Genomic DNA, 20,599 nt, shown 5'->3' on the forward strand with positions numbered 1-20,599 from the left:
CTTCTTCCTTGCAAGAGAAACCGACACGAATATCACATAAATACATATAAAGATGAAATATTTCTAAGAAATAACAAATCTAGAACAACACAAACAATTCAAAGCAATCCATATTAACATACTTGAGTTTTAGTTGATTCATTGCTTCATTGCCGAGCCAAAGAAGCCATTTATTAAATGAAAGAAAAACAAAGAGGAAATTATTATTGCTATTGTAAACACTATTTTCATTTCATTATCATTATTATTAAAATTATTATTATTAATATTAATTATATATTATTATTTTGATTATTAAATAAATAAATAATTACAAATTACAATAATCTCAGAGCCCAAGAAGAGGCCTAAACACGGTGGCCCAATCCAGTCCAGGCCCAGCAGAACCCTTATAGGGTTTCCTTCATCTTATCCCATCCGCCGCAGATCCTCAGCCGTTGGATCTTATTAGATCCAACGGCCTTGATACAGTCCAACAAAGAAACCCTAGGGTATCATAACCCTAGGGCCACGCGGCGCCACTCAAGCTTCCAGAAACTCGCCGCCGCTCGTTAACGACACTCCCTCTGCCAGATGTCTCGTCCAGCCGCTGCCGACACTACAGTGCCACGCCACCTCGTCGTTAAAGACTCCATAATCACCAGCTACCCCCTCCACATCGTGGCTACAAATGTGAGTCACCACTATAGTATGGTGACTCACCGGAAATAACCACTGGAACCAGTTCGAAGGGCATACCTCCATGGCTATAAAAGCCATCACACCTGCAAAAGAAGAAGGCGGCGAGCAAGAACATAAAGGAACGAGAGGAGACAGAGAGAAATCCAAAAAGACAGAGAGCAACCCAAAAAACAAAAAGCAATAAAAAAACATAGGGGAACGCAGCAACCATTCGAAAGAAGAAGAAAAAAGAGAGCTTACTCTGTCATCGGAGGCTTTCGAAACATCGCCAAAAATCTTCGTATTTCAAAGGTAATTTCCTAGATCTAGGAAATACTAGGGTATTTTAGGAGAAAAGGATACCAGATTTGGCTTTAAGGTTAAAAGAGCTTTGATTTGGTATGGTTTTGTAAATTCCGGCCACCGTTGCAGTGTTTGGCGGCGTATCATGGTCGCCACCGATGGCCGGCTCTCTCTCCAGGGAGAGAGTTTATAGAGAAGAGATAGGGTTCTCTCTCTTAGAGAGAGAACCAAATAAGAGAAATGAAGAAATCTGGCTAAGGGGGCCGGTTTTTGGGCTTATATACCCCTCTTCAAACGACGCCGTTTTGGGGAGGGGTATATGCGTAATTTCATAATGGGTAAACCACATACGTAGACCCTTGAAGTTTATAAGATTCTATTTTAGTCACTGAAATCAGTTTATGTTCCTTTTAATTACAACGTTCAATTTTACATTATTGTATTTTAGTCATTGCACCGTAGTTATAAATATTTAAGGGTAAATACTTTAATTAGTCCTGGTAATTTTAATTACTTTTATTTTGATCCCCAATAATTAATTAGGTTAAATTACATTATTATTAATTATTTTTTATAATAATTCAAATTATGTCCTTTAATTTTGATATTTTATATTTTAATCACTGATATTCTAATTACTTTCATTTTTTACAATTCATTTTATATATTTTACAATTTAATTCCACAGTTTTAAATTATTTCATTTTGGTCATTATTTAATACAATTTTATTCTATTTCTATATTGTCCTTTATTTTTCAATATGTTTAAATTAGTACTTTATTTATTTATTTGTTATTATTTTATTCACTAATATTTATATGAAATGTCATATAATAATTTCATAATATTTATTTATTTTTAATATTAAGAAAGGGCAGTCTTAAAGCAACTGGATGTCCATTTTCTGATATATTTTTTTTATAAATAAATATTTTACTTTTATAAATTATATATATTATTTTTAATAAATATTTTACTTTTATAAATTATATTTATTATTTTTAAATAAATATTTTACTTTTATAAACTATATATATTTTTAAATAAATATTTTACTTTTATAAATTATATATATTATTTTTTAATGTTTTATTAATATTTATTTATTTTTTAATATTAAGAAATGGACTGTCTTAAAGCACCTAGAAGTCCTTTCTGATATTTCTAAATAAATAAATATCTTATTTATAAAATAAATAAATATATATATATATATATATATATTAATATATTTTCTTAAAATTATATTAATAAATTTGAAATAATAGGATTATGAATTTAATATATTTTTGGGTGTTGTGGGGTGTTAATCCTTCCCCAAACGTAATCGATCACGAATCCCTTTTTATTATTAAAAAGAACGAATTTTTGGTTAAAACGCAGACCAATTTATCTTTTAACTGATGTTTTCTTAAAAACCATTTTAAAAGATAATTTTTAGGTATTCGACTACCTGACCCAAAAGGCCGATGGCGACTCCTTAAATATTTAGAAAACCATTTATTCACATCACTTTTCCCGCCAAGTAAAATTTTCGTGCCTGGGCGAAAACCTGTTACGACAGCTTGGCGACTCCGGTGGGGACTGGTCAAGCTTTAAAATCAATTATAAATTGTCTCTATTAATTAGAAATTAAAAATTCATATATTTAATTTATAATTCTTTCCTTTCAAAATTTTTATATACACTTATTATTTTCATAATATTTACATATTTTTTATTAATTATTTTTATTTTATTTTAAGTATTTAAATTTCATTTTTTATTTGTTTGTCAGAGGTTTGAATATTTCTTCTCACACACAACAATTGCATTGCATAACATAAGCTTTATAATTAAGCTTGTCCCTTTTAAATGGGAGTGAAAGCAACGTCTTTGTGAGAATTTATTCTCCGTGTCAGACCTAGCAAGTAGCTTTCGGGGTTCATATGCTCTATATCTTCGTGAGAATTTATTCTCTGTGTCAGGCATAGGGAAATGTGTCCCCTCGAATTGAACTCGATCTGCTTAAGTCTGTGATAGGACTAGGATTGAGGGTTTGGCAGCCCAAGGGGGCACCAACAAGGACAATTCGAGTACCTTTACTCCTAGAACTGAAACCCTGCATATAATAAACCCTAGAAATTCCTCCTAATTTAAGACAATACTAAAGCCATGTCCGTAGGTGTACACAAAGGAGAAATAAACTCTAGCTTTTAATTTATTTTATTTTTTAAATAAATGCATGCAAAATAGAAATCATGCAGTTAGGTTAATTTTTCCAAACAAAGCATGGAACTAGAAAGCATAGGTTAGGAGTTATACCTTGATAGATAGGATTTTTTCTTTTAATTGGTACTAACCAATTTATTTTTTCCTTTCTCATTTTTATTTTTCATACATTTCATTTTGCTCTAATTTGTTTATATTGGTTTATTATGCTTGCATTACATGATCATAGCATAATTAAAAGGTGTTGACTTGAAAGACTGTTCATCAAATTGGAAAGAAATCGTAAATGGACAAAAAGTTTTATGCTCAAATAAAATATGACGTAGCCAAGGAAAGACATCCTGAGAAATTCCGAGGATAGAAACGAGCAATACACACAGAGATCCTATTATATTAATACTAAAAGTATTACACAAAAATCCTTCCAGATTGATACCAAAAGCAGTCTACAGTAAGAACGTCAGTCGGGGCATTCAAAATAAAGGATATTTTTATGAAGCTCAAGCATGCTATTTGAAGGACTTGAAGGACCAAAACAAGAAATTGAGCACAGAAGAGGAAACCATGCATGAAGATTTCCAAAAGATCAGTCAAACCTTTCAAAAAGCTGGTATAGGAAACACTCTAGAAGAATGGATAATAGTGGTTACCAAACTGAAAAAGAATTGCAACATATATGAAGATCTTATCCAAGAACTTCTTGGACAGAAAGGTTCTCTTTCAAGGGAAAATGAGTAACTTCGAGAATTGACATAGAAGATGAAGGAAAAAGAGAATGTCAGGGAAGAAGCTGCAGTTCATACAAGCAATATGGCCCATAAGCTGATAGACCAAGATGACTTTACAAGGAATTGAAGCAGACTGATAATTCAACTGTTGAGCATGAATGGAAATTAACTTGGCTTTAGAGAAGTTAGGAGGGAAAGTTATACCCTATATGTAAAGTTTTATTGAAGATAGGACTGAAAGTTGTCCCCTATATGTAAAGTTTTGTTTGATGCACGGAAACTTTTGTGTTTAATGAAATCTGTTCTAAGATGATCACTCTTGAGTAACACCTTTTCATACATGCATTTGCATTTTGCATCTTTACATTGTCATTTATACTTTTATGTTTGCTTTTGTATTGCAAAAATTTACATTTTTATTGTTACATTCACATATTTACATTTGCATTTGCATTTTGTATTTTTCATATTTTCATTTTTGCATTTGCATATTTGCATAATTACATTTTATTTCAAACTATTTTACATGCATTTAATCATGACAACTGGAATAATTCGTGGAGAATTCCATGACAGAATTTTTGAAATCAAAGTGGAGTTAACTTGGTCTTCCTAAAGAAGGATAATAGCCATGAATGAGATTTTAGCAAGCGTTGGTAGATTCGAGAAACTGCAAGAGCAATGACTGATCAAGTAAAAAAGTTCCAGGATGATTCAAATGAACTACTAACCAAATTGATAGACCTGGTGAATATTGTAATCCATGGAGAGAAACCCTTAGAGGATCCTGTTGTGAAAGATTTGAATGGGATTATGAATGATGTAGCTGATACAATGGAAACAAATGACCAGAACTTTGTCAGGGAATGTGGAAATTCGATAAATCTCCAAAAATCGGTATGACCCCAGAAAATGCGAAAATATCAAGTTGAAGAGAAGGATGGAAGAAATTTCAGTGCCATTGAAGAAAGCTAAACAAAGCAAACATTTAGATCGTCATCACAAGGTCTTCAAGAAAGCAAAGTAAACGATTGTAATGTGATAGTGATGTCAGGGGAAATTCTACCCAAGTTTCCTTCAGTTTCATGCACAAGTTATATCCTGAGTTACTCAAAGCCCATCTTATTGGCCCATGTCAGGCTAAGCCTTTGTTACCTCCTTACCCGATATGGTATAATGAGAAAGTCTTTTGTAAATATCATGCTGGGATCCGAGGACACTTCATCGAGAATTGCGGTAACTTCAAACGACAAGTTCAAGACCTTTTGGTTCATAAAATCATAAGAGTGGATGTTAACAGTCAATCTATTTTGATCAAATAATTGGGATTTAAACCCTAAAATAAAGTTAACAAGGTCAAAGTAAATGAAGATCTCACAGTAGAAGATATTGAAAAGAAAAAAGGCAAAATTGAGGAATATGAAGTATGTATGACAGATTCAACTCCTGATACTTCTCTGATACTAAAAAATGAGAAAGAAATGAAAAGAGAGGTAATTCGAGACTGGCCCACAGGTTTAAGAATGAATGGGAAAAATGTAACTCTGAAGAAACCTCAAACATTTGTATCAGATTTTATGAGGACAAGTGAAGCAGTGGGCAATATAAAGAGTCTGGTGAATACTACTCCAATCACAGCTGCAAGATACATTCAGAATCAGAACAAAATTGTCATCACCAAAGGAAGCTATTCTGAACATAAAATTGAGCCCAATTTCCACTCGGGGAAGAAAAAGATGATGATAGAGACTGATCAGGAAGAAACAAAGATTTGTGCATTTGAGAGATTATCCAAAAAAGTTGACACAAAAGATGATCAAGAAATAAGGGGCAAATAAGGACAAAAACCTTGGTCCTATTACACACCTAACATTATAGGAATAATGAGGCATGATAGAAAAACAAGTGGAAGTTGATATCTACCACAGTAGTACCTTTCGTTTTCAGCATCTTGTTTGAACTTGTTTTTTTGTTCATTTTCTCCGCCTTTTGTACAATAAATAAATTTTTGTTGCTTTTATGGTTATGAACAAGGAATTAAGTTTTAATCTTGAAATTCTTGAGTATCAATTAGATTAAATATTGTTTTAATTTTTCAAGAGTTATAGATCTTTGGCAAGTGGTAAAATTATATCTTCCATATCTCATCCAACGCCAATTACTTAACCCTTACCAAAACCAAATCCTGACATTACAATTATCTGAGACTCTGAAGAAATGTCTCTACATATTTTTGAGAGACCAACTCCATATGTTTACTGGTTTATGATACTACCTTCCACCATATACATGACTTCATAAGTCAAACGTTTGTCCTTCCAAATACAAAACCATCATACTGGTAAAACCAAAAGACTTCAAAAGAACCAAACTTTCAATTATTCGTGAATCTTCATGCAAGAAGAGACGAGATGAGGCATCAGAGATCAATTTATTGGGGCATACTCAAAGAAGAAAAAAGGATTGGTTTAAATAAATATATCATGCATTAATTACATTGTTTGCATGTAAATGAAAGTTAATCTTGAATATTCATCCCCCTGGAGATACCTCTTTTTACAAAAAATTCTATGTATGAGACGACTGAACTTTTCGCACAGTTTAAGCATGCAAACTCAGTGACATATTGCCCAAAGATGAATGGGGTAGTTGAAGGAGAAAATAAGAATGTTAAGAGGATCATTACAAAGACCACTGAAACTTACATGGATTGGCACGATAAGCTACCTTTTGCCTTATATGCATATCGAAATACTGTTCGATCATCACTAGGGCAATACCTTATTGTTCAGTTTTACCGATTTAAGTTGAGTTCCCACTACTTTGTATATTGAAGGAGGTAAAATTGGAGGAGGTTGAAGGGACCCAAGCTTGATTTGATCAATTAAACCTTATTGATGAGAAGAGATTGAATGTTATTTACCATGGGTAGATGCATCAGAAACGGATGATGAAAGATCACAACAAGAAAGTACATCAGTGAGAGTTCCAAGAGGGTGATCTAGTTTTTAAAAAAGATCTTGCCTATACATAAAGATTTCCATGGGAAATGGATGTATAATTAGGAAGGGTCATATGTTGTAAAAAAAGGGCCTTTTTCCGGAGAAGCATTGATTTTGCCAGAAATGGATGGGAAAGTTCTGAGAAACCAAATAAACTCAGATTCTGTCAAGAAATATTATACTTAAAGAAAAAAAAGAAAAAAGGAAAAAAATTGAACCAAGATAAGTGACTTATGGAGCCTCAAGTTACAAAATTGATCAAGTACAATTAGTTCAAAGATTCATATTTAACAAGAAGCGCAAGAAATACTGGAGATGAATGAATCTTATAGAAAAATCCCCAGCAAAGTAAGATTGAAGGCATCTAATTAAAAGAGAATATCTTCATAATTCATTCCGCCTCTCAAGATTAATTTTTATTTGCAAAAATTGGTTTTTAAAATCTTTAATGCATGATATGAAAAATGATAAAAGGGGGTTCAAGATGTAAATTTTGAATAACATCTTGAAACCAAAGGAGGATTCGAGTTGAAAACCTGAAAAGGCGGCTCGAATATTAAATGGTGCAACAACGATATAAGAGACGATCTTAAGCTCTTAATGAAGCACCACACATCCCAAAGATGTTCCTGAGAGTCTGAAAATAAGAAGTATCTCTATGAGATGAGCATAACAACGAGAAGTATCTCTATCAGATAAGCATAACAATCATTTCTTCAAGTTAATGGAAACCCAAAGAGACATATATGTTGGACTAACCTGAGAGACCTCACTTTACCATAATCAACCTACACCTTAAATCAGTCAATAATTTTGACACTTGCCATAGGACTGTGATTTTTGAATGATTTAAAAGAGTAGTTGATTTATTTGATATTCATTAATTTCATGTCTTATGATTTAATTCTATTGTGAACCTGTAAAGGGCAATACTTTACAAAATTGTGTCATTCTTCAATAAAGAATGGAGAAAAACATTTTCAAACAGGACAATCTCAAATGAGGAAGGTCCTTAAAGTAAATTGTTGTCTATTCTAGTTCTATTGTAGAAAAATAAAGTGATCCCAAAAGATGAAGCATTTCACATTCTTGAAGGCAAGGGGTCTGAGAGTCCAAAAAATCCGGAGAATCGAACTTGTGACGCTCTTCTGTGACATCATTAGCAATCCATCTCATGCTAAGGGCGATAAGCATCACCAGACAAATTATGTTCCCCAACCATCAATCCATGTTCTCTAGAAGATTAAATCACAAATATATAAGTCCCATTAAGGTGTATTATGGGAATGGACAAGTTATCACCTGCACTCTGGCTATACTGTGATACTGGCTCAAGTCTTGACACATTATTGCTACTTCTACAGAATAAGACATTAGAACAGATTCTACACTTGAAGAGTGGGATATGGAGGTGTGTATCTTGAAGCAGCAGAAGACGCAGTCACTGTAGCAATCATTGCAAGAAAAGAAACCAACAAAAATCTTCAAGTTCATCCCGATGATGTTTATTTCTTCCTGTAAGGTTGTTACACTGGATGCCACTAACAACAAGGTCGAATCAAAACATCTCATCAATTGCTCCAACCGATCACCATTCAGTTCTTGCACATCTGTTTTCAAAGGTATGCCAAGACAGTATAAGGCAACCTTTGCATCACTGATCCCAGAGAAAAGAGACATGACATTGATACCACCGGGGAACATGTCTCTAGCAGATTCTCCTCCTCGTATATGGTTTTTAGGTAACCTAGAAGCATTTCCACCTCATCAGGTTTAAGTGAAACAATTTTATTCCTGTCAACCCATACCATATTCCATTTTCGACACTCATCAAGAACATACTTCTAGACACTCGAAGGTGGCTCATCGTCATAAGCTTCAAGAGCCTTACGGATCCTTTCTGTCAATTTGACACTTCCTGTACATGTTTGTAAATAGTTCAACTTTGTTTTTGGTATCCCAGGAAGGTCATTTTTGTCAATGAAAAAGCGTCATGTATGGTGCGTGGAGGAAGCAGAATAAGAGGAAATCTGTTCTCAATTAGCAGATTATGAATGTAGCCCCTTTTCCATGCAGCAGCACAAAAATACTTCGAATATACAAATTCTGGCTCTACATCGTATAAGTACCATGAAATTTCGGTCCAAACACCAACTTGAGCAAGTTCCATATTCTCATAGTAGAAATAAAGAGGCCCAATAACTTCTTCTGGAAGTGTTTGTTGAGTTATCTGATCTGGTTCGGTAGGAACCCCAAAACCAATCATTGGTTTGGAAGATGAACTATATGATCGTCTTTATTAAGAAGCTTCTTTTCAAGCTTCCTCTGCTTCTTCCTTTTCCAAAAATCATAACCCGAGTTTAGCCTTTTCTTGTAATTGGGGTTATTGCATAATGGTTTCCTATCTTATACCGGAAGAAGGGCGTCAGCAGCCTTAACCATTTGAGCAGCACATATAAAATCTGTCAACTCTGCAATTGATGAATCCGGACCACATCTCTCCATGGTTATTAAAGCCTCAGCCTCTGAGAACCACATTTTCGTCAAGTATAACAGTTTATTCTCCTCATCATAATCACAATTCAGGATTTCCTCGGTATCAGAAGAACTATCAATATCTGCAAAATCATCCTGAAAGATCGCTTCATAATCATATGAGTAGTTATCAGAATCAACATATTGCATGGATACAAACTTTTCAAGAGCCTTCACTGAAAACAAGGTTCATTGTGTCAGCCTGAAATGAATTACCAAGCGATTTATACCACTCTGTCCGACTAGATCCCTCTAGATCCAAAAATGGGCACCTCATTCAGAAGAGAATGAGAGTATTCAAGATAAACAGATTTAAGGCATGAATAAAGCTACAAGTACCCACAACAGTGCATTGTCAAAATTGGACCTCGTGGGGATCATGAGATTCAAATCAAACAAATATTGAGAGTAAGCCTTACGGTTTAGAATGTTGGGGCATTTTTAAGGCTATTTCAGACAGATCCATATGGGTTATTTTGAAGGCTCGGATTAACAAGAAGCAAATAAATGAGCATGCTGAAAACCCCTTTCAATCAGAATCAGGAATGTTGACGCATTTTGAACGTTTGTATCAGCAAATGTTGGGGTATGCTGAAAGCCCATTTCAATCATAATCAGGAATGCTGACACATTTTGAACGTTCATATCAACAATTGTTAGGGCATATTGAAGGCCTATATCATCTTGTGGAAAGATCATTGATTTGAGAAAATATTTCCAATAAGACATAAAGGTATGAAAAAAGAAGATAATGAAACAATGACAGTAGAGCTGACTATACATAATTGCCTCGTTCATTAGGCAGTTGTATTAGGGTCCTGTTGTTGAACAAATATTTACTCGGCAAATATGGTTTCAAATACCCAATCTTCTTAACCATGTATCACATGACAACGTGCTCTTTGTTAAGATACATCACGGTTGTATGAATAAAATGATCCCCATATAGACTACTCGATCCAGGGTTCAATTCCTCAAAATCTCAGCTTTGAATTTTGTATTTTGTGTGTCGTGATGATTAGAAATATTTCTTTAAGATTCATTACAGTTAGTTTCAATCATATTGTTGGGGATACGAAGATGTTTTTCACAACGGTTTTCGCTTACTTGATGACATTGAATAAAGAGGCTCAGCTTATGTTATTCTTATTCCCGTTGTTACTGGGGTTATCATTGCCAGCCAGGCTGAATTGAGTTTTCATCTATTTTGTTTTATCATGTGCGTTTCATCTACACCAGCAAGATTTCCATGAACCTTCTTCTGTACATGGCTCCTATAGTTGATGTGTTTCTACGTCCTACAATGCTCATTACGGAAGAAAACGTGATCGATATCACACTTGCCTTGCTCAAGATGATATCAAGATCAGTTGGTATCTCTTATTCAATTTAGTACTAGCATATTTTGTGAATTTGACCAACTTTTTGGTCATGAAACATGCCAACATTTCACTTGTATTCCCACTGAGTTTTTTTCTCAAGTGGTCTTGTGACATCATACAAAAGCTTTGACACTATGCAAAGAGTTTCATTGACCAGAAATCTGTGCAGAAGCCATAGTTGGATGAATATTGTCAAATGTTTTACGAACCAGTTATTCTGATGTTGAACGAATGTTGTGATCATATGGTTTCCATTTATTGATGCAAGATAAAGTCTGTTTTTTTCAACCTCAAGGTTAGAAGTAAGATATGATGAAGATTTCTTTCCACAGAAGGGAAGCTGAAATTTTTAACAACAAGAAACTAGTGGAGCCAACTAAAGTTGAATGACAGGTTGTTGTTCTAGATCTGATTAGATGTGGAGACATGAAAGGAATTATGATACATCTTCCTTATAATGTGTTGCAAGAGTCAAATCAAAACAGACGTTGATCTCCTAATTAATCCCTGTTGAGTCAGGCATATCTACATCTACATTCTTCAAAGATGATAGATTTTCTCAAAGATGATAGATTCTTTTTTCAAATATGAAACCTTTATTGGATTTCTACACAAGTCCAAGCAAATAAAGTCGATGTTATCAAAGATAAAAATGGGGAATCAAGGTCATAATTCTGATTACGGCAAGAGTTCCATAAATGAAACATTTCTTCTGAGATTTTAATGCAAGCAAAGAAGATACAAAGATACAAGATTGATCATATGGTTCTTCAGCTTTATGGCATAGGTTGCTACACTGATATCCAAAGGTAACCCTAGTAATAAATGATGAAGTGAAGGAAGATCGAGTTCACCACTTTGAAGTCAAATGAAGATTTCCTAAACATTCATGCATTCATAAGAACATCATTTGCATAACAGAAAAAACATTACATTGATACATTTAATTGCATTCAAACATAAGGTTTTACGGATTTTCATATGAAAAAGAAGATTCATGATGAACAATACCTTACAAGAAGAAGGTAGAATTCAAAACCTCAAATGCGAGAATCACGCAAACATCTGAAGAATAGATGGACGCAATCGACAAAAGAAGTATTATTTTGGGGCATGTTACCCAATCAACAAGTTATTTCAATGAGAAAAACGTTTTCCAAAGTTTCTCATTTAATCTTTTCTAAAAATGAAATTGTTGAAAAGTAAGAAAACGATTTCCATAGTTTTTTTACTTAGTAAACTATTTCCAACATCTATAAGACCTGCAGTGCATGATGTTTCCAAAACCTTCGGGTCATCTGTAAGCCCTTCAGTGCATGATGTTTCCAAAACCTTCGGGTCATCTGTAAGCCCTTCAGTGCATGATGTTTCCAAAACCTTCGGGTCATCTGTAAGCCCTTCAGTGCATGATGTTTCCAAAACCTTCGGGTCATCTGTAAGCCCTTCAGTGCATGATGTTTCCAAAACTTCAGTGCATGATGTTTCCAAACCTTCGGGTTATCTGTAAGCCCTTCAGTGCATGATGTTTTCAAAACATCTGTAAGCCCTTCAGTGCATTACTCCAAAAGAAGCCAAATGAAAAAATTATTGTCTTTTTCGTCTTTGCTCTATTCTTGTTAACACAAGAATGAGCAAAGAGTGGCAGTTGTAAACACTAATTTTTTCATTTCATTATCATTATTATTAAAATTATTATTATTAATATTAATTATATATTTTTATTTTTATTATTAAATAAATAAATAATTACAAAATACAATAATCCCGGAGCCCAAGAAGAGGCCCAAACACGGTGGCCCAATCCAGTCCAGGCCTAATCCAGGCCTAGCAGAACCCTTCTAGGGTTTCCTTCATCTTATCCCAGCCGCCGCAGATCCTCAGCCGTTGGATCTAATCTGATCCAACGAACTTGATACAGTCCAACAAAGAAACCCTAGGGTATCATAACCCTAGGGCCACGCGACGCCGCCTCAAGCTTCCAGAAACCCGACGCCGCTCGTTGCCGACACTCCCTCTGCCAGATGTCTCGTCCAGCCGCTGCCGACACTACAGTGCCACGCCACCTCACCGTTGAAGACTCCAGAATCACCATCTGCCCCCTCCACGTCGTGGCTACAAAGGTGAGTCACCACTATAGTATGGTGACTCACCGGAAATCACCACTGGAACCAGTTCGAAGGGCATACCTCCATGGATATAAAAGCCATCACACCTACAAAAGAAGAAGGTGGCGAGCAAGAACAAAAAGGAAAAAGAGAAGATAGAGAGCAATCCAAAAAGACAGAGAGCAACCCAAAAAACAGAGAGCAATCCAAAAACAAAGACGAACGCATAACCATTCGAAAGAAGAAAAAAAAAAGAGGTTACTCTGTCATCGGAGGCTTTCGAAACATCGCCGAAAATCTTCGTATTTCGAATGTAATTTCCTAGATCTAGGAAATACTAGGGTATTTTAGGAGAAAAGGATACCAGATTTGGCTTTAAGGTTAAAAGAGCTTTGATTTGGAATGGTTTTATAAATTCCGGCCACCGTTGCAGTGTTTGGCGGCGTATCATGGTTGTCGGCCGACTTTTGGGCTTATATACCCCTCTCCAAACGACACCGCTTTGGGGAGGGGTATATGCGTAATTTCATAATGGGTAAACCACATACGCAGACCCTTGAAGTTTGTAAGATTCTATTTTAGTCACTGAAATCAGTTTATGTTCCTTTTAATTACAACTTTCAATTTTACTTTATTATATTTTAGTCACTGCACTGTAAGTTATAAATATTTAAGGGTAAATACTTTATTTAGTCCCTGGTAATTTTAATTACTTTTATTTTGATCCCCAATAATTAATTAGGTTAAATTACATTATTATTAATTATATTTTTATAATAATTCGAATTATGTCCTTTAATTTTGATATTTTATATTTTAATCAATGAGATTCTAATTACTTTCATTTTTGACCATTCTTTTTATATATTTTACAATTTAATTCCACAGTTTTAAATTATTTCATTTTGGTCATTATTTAATACAATTTTATTCTATTTCTATATTGTCCTTTATTTTTCAATATGTTTAAATTAGTACTTTATTTATTTATTTGTTATTATTTTATTCACTAATATTTATATGAAATATCATATAATAATTTCATAATATTTATTTATTTTTAATATTAAGAAAGGCAGTCTTAGAGCAACTGGATGTCCATTTCTGATATTTTTTTTATAAATAAATATTTTACTTTTATAAATTATATATATTATTTTTAAATAAATATTTTACTTTTATAAATTATATATATTATTTTTTAATGTTTTATTAATATTTATTTATTTTTTAATATTAAAAAATTGACTGTCTTAAAGCACCTAGAAGTCATTTTCTGATATTTCTAAATAAATAAATATCTTATTTATAAAAATAAATAAATAAATATATATATATATTAATATATTTTCTTAAAATTATATTAATAAATTTAAAATAATAGGATTATGAATTAAATATATTTTTGAATTTTTAGATTTCCAATAATGAGACAATTTATAATTAATGAGTATCAATTTTTTAGCGTTGTGGGAGTGGTAATCATTCCCCAAACGTAATCGACCACGAATCCTTTTATTATTAAAAAGAACAATTTTTTTTGTTAAAAAACAGACCAGTTTATCTTTTAATTGATGTTTTCTTAAAAATTCTTTTAAAAGATAATTTTTAGGTATTCGACCTACCTGACCCAAAAGACCGATGGTGACTCCTTAAATATTTTAAAAAAACCATTCCGCCAAGTAAAATTTTCATGCCCAGGCGAAAACCAGTTACGACGGCTATTTCTATTAAACAGCTGATTTTATATTATATTTTTAATAAATCATATAATAACACATCAATTAAAATTTTATTTGATAAAAATAAATTCAGCCAACTTTGTTTTGGATGAATGGTTATAGCATATTCATATGTATTCACTTATTAGATATAAATCCATAAATATGAAACAAAAGATATTAATTGCAATAACGAATTTGAATCAAAACAGAATTAGAAAGATTAAAAGAAAAGGAAAAATAAACTCACCGCTCCACTGAGTTGAGAGGTATTACAATCCGAGTAAGTCCACGAGTTATAACACGATGACTCACTCTAGCTTGATTCATCGTCTTCAGATATCCGTTAGACCTAATGGAAATGCTTTTAGCCAACATAACCCGCTCCACGTCCCTCGCACCTTCCATCATGCTTGTCGGACTCTCATCAGAAATATCCACCTCACCTACAGCGTCACCACCAAGATAAAGTCCTTGCAACGCGTTCGCCAACTCAAACGGCGAGGTGTCGTAATCAGACGACGAGAAATGGTTCTAAACAGAGGCTTGGATCAGCACGCTGGGTTGCTTGTTGAGGTCTTGGTTGACAGATCGAAGAGAGGAATTCTCTTGACGGAGTTCTTCAGCTTCTATTGCAGCTTCACGGAGACGAGTGAGACAGAGGTTATGGTGGTTGACCATATCTTGTTGCTGCTGCATGAGGATGCGAGGATTGTAGAGCGGAACGCGAAGGCGGCGGAAGAGGAGGATGAGGTCGTGGTGGAGGAAGAGTAAACTCCATCGCTCTGGTGATCTTTCGGCTGATTACCTCCGAGGTCGCCATAGACGGTTGAAAATTTGTCGTTTTGCATCTGAACCTTAATCGTAACACTTCTAATTTTCTTTTCGATCAGCAGAAGTGAGAGAATGTGAGAATTTTCTTATTGCTCTCCCTGGATCAGTTGAGAATGAGAGTCCCCCTTTTAGTTGCCCTATCTCACAAAAGTTTTGATGATGGCTAGACGGGCTTGGGGTTTGTAAGGGCCAGTATTTGGGTCTTGAAATTGTATGGGATTGGGTACAATTGAAGTGGGTGAAGGGTTAAATATGAAATGAAAATTTAATTTCGGTTGTATTTTGTATAATGGACTGTAAATGGATATTTGAATTTGGTACTTAACTTGGGTATCCCATGTTTCAGCTTTAAAATTCAATCATAAAAATGTATGGTTAATGAACCCAAATAAACATTTGACATTTCTCAAAGCCCAAAACTCTTTTCGCTCAGGTGAGCCACTCGAACCAATTTGACAACCATGTGTGAACGTCTTTAAACTGACACTCGACCGCCTTCAACGGATTTAAATCGTTCAGAAAAAATTAGGGTATTACAAAAGGTCGTTGCTTGGCGAGGCAACTCTTGTTTGTTGCAGCCACCGACTTTGTTTCTTTTACCTGTCTGACAAAAAGTGAATCTGAGTCTTCCTTTCCCCCATATCTCATTTTCTTCTTCTTCTTCAGGCTCTATGCTTGTTTGAGCTTTTCTTGGCTGGAGGAAAATATTTATCACAATATATGTTATCACTATAATTAAAATTTTATAATTACAAGTATAATTTGTTACAAAATTATGAATATCATTATTTTTTGTGACAATGTTTTTTGTAATAATTATAAACACTTATAGTTACAAAAATTGTTACTATATGGTTTTTTGGCAAAACAATCTGGAGGAAAATCTTTATGACAATATTTTGTTGCTATATAACATTTTTTACACTAAAAATAGGGAGAAATGGTTCTGGTAGTATAATTTTTATAATGATTAAAATATATAAGTACAAAAATAATTAATTACAGAAAACTTAAATTTTATTATTTGATGTGATAATTTTTTCTATAACAATAACTGTAAATTATAATTTTAAAAATTGTCAATATAACTTTTGAAATAAAAAAGTGGAAAAAATAGTTATGACAATATATGTTATCACTATAGCTAAATTTATAACAAAAAAAAATTGTCACAAAAACGTGAATATCATTATTTTTTGTGGCAATGTTTTTTGTAATAATTATTAAGACTTATAGTTACAAAATTTGTCAATATATGACTTTTTTAGCGTAAAAAATATGGAGAGAAATCTTTGTGACAATATATTTTGTCACTATAATTAAAACATATAATGACAAACACTATTTTTTACTAAAAACTTGAATCTCATATTTGTTGTGACAACTTTTTTTGTAACAATAATTATAACTTATAGTTACAAATTTTGTTTGTAATTATATATTTTAATTATAGTGACAAAATGTATAGTCACAAATGATTATCTCCAATTTTTTGTACAAAAAAAAATCATATAGTGACATGTTTGTGACTATAAGCTATAATTATTGTTACAAAAAAATTCACAACAAATACCAAGATTCAAGTTTTTAGTAAAAAACAATGTTTGTCGTTATATGTTTTAATTATAGTGAAAAAATATTTCACAAAGATTTTCCTTCATATTTTTTTGTGCCAAAAAATCACATAGTGAAATTTTTATAAATATAAATGTTAATAATTATTACAAAAAACATTGTCACAAAAAATAATATATTCATGTTTTTGTGACAAATTATATTTGTAGTTATAAATTTTAACTATAGTAATATCATATATTAATTGTCATAACTATTTTCTCCACTTTTTTGTTTCAAAAGTTATATTGACAATTTTTATAACTATAATTTATAGTAATTTTATAGAAAAAATTATCACATCAAATAATAAAATTCAACTTTTTTGTAATAAATTATTTTTGTACTTATATATTTTAATCATTATGAAAACGTATACTATCAGAACCATTTCTCCCTATTTTTTAGTGTCAAAAATGTTATATAGTAACAAAATATATTGTAATTAATAAAATTTAAGTTTTTTGTAATTAATTATTTTTGTTGTTATATATTTTAATAATTATGAAAACTTATACTATTAGAAATATTTCTTCCTATTTTTTGGTGCAAAAATGTTATATAGTGACACGTTTTGTAACTATATGCAATAATTATTCTTATAGAAAAATTATCACAAAAAAATTCATTTTTTTAAATTAATAAAAGATTCATGTTTTTATAAAAAATTATGTTTTCAGATATATATATATTTAATTATAATGATAAAATATAATTATTATTATAAAAAAATAAAATGTTAAAAAATTTAATTTTTTTCTGATAATATATATATAATTAAATGGAATTTTCAAATAAAATATAATAACAAAAATATATTATCAAAAAGTTCATAGGCTTGTTTATTAATTAAAAATATTATTCATAATAACAAAAATCTAAAATACACAAAAAATAAAATAGTAAAAATGAAAATTAAATTGCTAAAAAATTGAACTATATATATATATTGATTGAGAATGAACAAGCTAACTTAAGCCCTCATATAAGGCGATCCGTGTAAGTTTTGAACAATATATATTAACCATAGTTGGACAAATTTCCTATTAAATTTTTTACATTAAGTTTAGGTAAAGTTTTCTTCCGTTTATCATGTTATATTCACTACAATACTCTTCTTAGTTGTATACCAATTTTTAATATTTTTTATTATATAGTTTCATAATGGTTAATGATAGAAGCTGTTGGTTAAAGGGTCATATTAATTGTTTTTTTTTCTAAGTTTGAAGATCGCATTGAATGCAACAGTAATTTGATAGTCAAATTGAATTTTTAAATGTACAAGAGCCTTAGGTATTTTTTTCTGAAAATTAATATAAATTAAATAAATATTAATACGGTATTGATGACCCAAAAATACGGATACCTAGGTTTTATTTAGGAGAGAAATTTCCCTATATTTTATTTTAAAGGAAATTGATTTGTAAAGGGAAATTGTTTTTGAGAAATTTATTTGTATTTATGTTATAAATACTTTTTTAAAACCCTCAGTTTAACCGTTTCAGATCATTATTCCAACTTTATATTTCTTCTTTCATCATGAAGGCAAAAATAAAACGAGTTTTTTCTTTGATATTATGTCTAATTACTCTAGTAGGGATTTATTTAAAAGAAATCTAAACCTAAGGATTTGATCTAAAATTAAGATTCTATGACTACATTGAAAGGAATATAAATTATCCAACGAAATTAAATGCAAACAAAAAGAACCATGGGATTAAAATGTAATAAAATAAAAAGGTAATAGTTATATAAAAATAAAACATAATAGCATAAAATGATGACTAAATTGTAGTAAAACAAAACAGTGAACCACGATCATAAATAGTAAAGAAACATTCAGTGATCAAATGGAAAGAAAAAACAATAAGGGACAAAAATGAAAATACATGATAATAAAAGGACTCGTATCCTAATTATACAAAATATTTATGAGAACACAAAAACCCTAGCCTTTCATGCGTGTTGTTTTTCACTTGGCCATTTATCCTCTTTGTGCGCCGCATCTCTCCGTCCTCTAAAACCTCATCAACGGGAGGATAAGTATCCGATGTTTCCCTCGAAAGCAATGGATTCAATACACCTTATTATAAGCATGTCTCCTTGTTCAGCACTCTCGGGAGGATAAGCCTCCTTTATGCCTCCTTATTATAAGCATGCCTCATCAACGGGAGGATAAGTCTCCGACGAATCTGAAGAGGTGATGATGCTGATGTTTTCCATATTGTAAGATCATTATATAAGCAACAACAACAGTGGTTCTAATTGCCAATAGAAAATTTCCAAGGTGGTCTCGTAAGATTCCACCTGCTGCAGCTTGTCTAGAGACCGTCGAGACTGCTCCGTCTGTGTTTAAACAAATAAATCCCGTTTTAGGCGGGCTCCATTGAATCATCGAAGGAGTGCGATTCATAGCTACCGGTGATCTAGTAGATGAGGCGTTCAAACATTTTGCCCACGTCAATCCTGCTCGAAGCAAGGAGTTTGTTGTGTTTAGTATGTTTTGGAAAATGGCTGAGTTTTGTCCTTTCCAAATGTGCCAAGTCGTGACTGAGAATGTGAAACTCCAGGGGCATTTAGCAGCAACACTTTGGGAAGTGGTGCGAAGGTTTTCTAAGATCCATTCTTGTAGGGGAAGGGTGTAGAATGCAGGCACATATGTGCTTGGAGCTAGTTGTTTTCAGAGATCTCGGGCAATTTTACAATCACGGAGAATATGAAGTAACGTCTCGTCAGGCGATATGGATTGTCCACAAGAAGCATCATGACTCATGAGTAAATCCACGAGCACGCCTGATATGATTTGCAAGGAGTCTGTCACGGTAAGCCAACCAAAGAAAGCATCGGATTTTATCTGGAGATTGAAGTTTCCAGATTAGATTCCAGTTCGGGTTGTGGTCATTCCAACTTGATTTTGAGATTGTTTCATAGGCATTCTTCACTATTAAAATTCGTCGATGTTTATGTTCCAGTAGCAGATATCTCGATCCAAGGAGATGCATGGTAGATGGGAATTAAAGAAGAATGGAATGGTTGCTGGGGGTAAGGATTCGGTTCAGAAGGTTCCAGTTCCATGTTACTTCACCGTTTGATATTTTAGTAAAATTGTTTACTGTGATCGAATCATCGACGAGGATTTTTGACATAGCATGATTGCGCAGAGTTCCAAGTTCAGAGATCCATATGTCACTCCAAAATGTTGTAACTGTACCGTCTCTAATTGACCATGCAACATGTTTTCAGAAGTCGATCTAAGCTTTAGAGATGGAGCGCCAAAACGGTGAACAGTTAGGTCAAGCGATCGACGTGGGGGGCAGAAATCGGTTATTTTTGTAACTTAATACATTTTCTCAAAATAACAATTATGTTATTTTTTGACAAATTTGCCCGATCATAATAACAATTTATAACAAATATTAATTTCTCAATATAAAAAATTATGACAAATAACATTCTTTCACTATCACTATAATAAATTGTAACAAATTTATTTAGTTACAAT

At 32.5% G+C, this 20,599-nt stretch overlaps 1 pseudogene; it reads right to left on the bottom strand.

The window, feature by feature from the left end:
• Nucleotides 1–522: 522 nt before the first annotated feature.
• On the bottom strand, nucleotides 523–15,595 carry LOC120214601 (annotated as a pseudogene).
• Nucleotides 15,596–20,599: the final 5,004 nt, after the last annotated feature.

Source organism: Hibiscus syriacus, unplaced genomic scaffold, assembly GCF_006381635.1.
Source record: "Hibiscus syriacus cultivar Baekdansim isolate YM2019G1 unplaced genomic scaffold, ASM638163v2 tig00110076_pilon, whole genome shotgun sequence".
NCBI lineage: Eukaryota > Viridiplantae > Streptophyta > Magnoliopsida > Malvales > Malvaceae > Hibiscus > Hibiscus syriacus.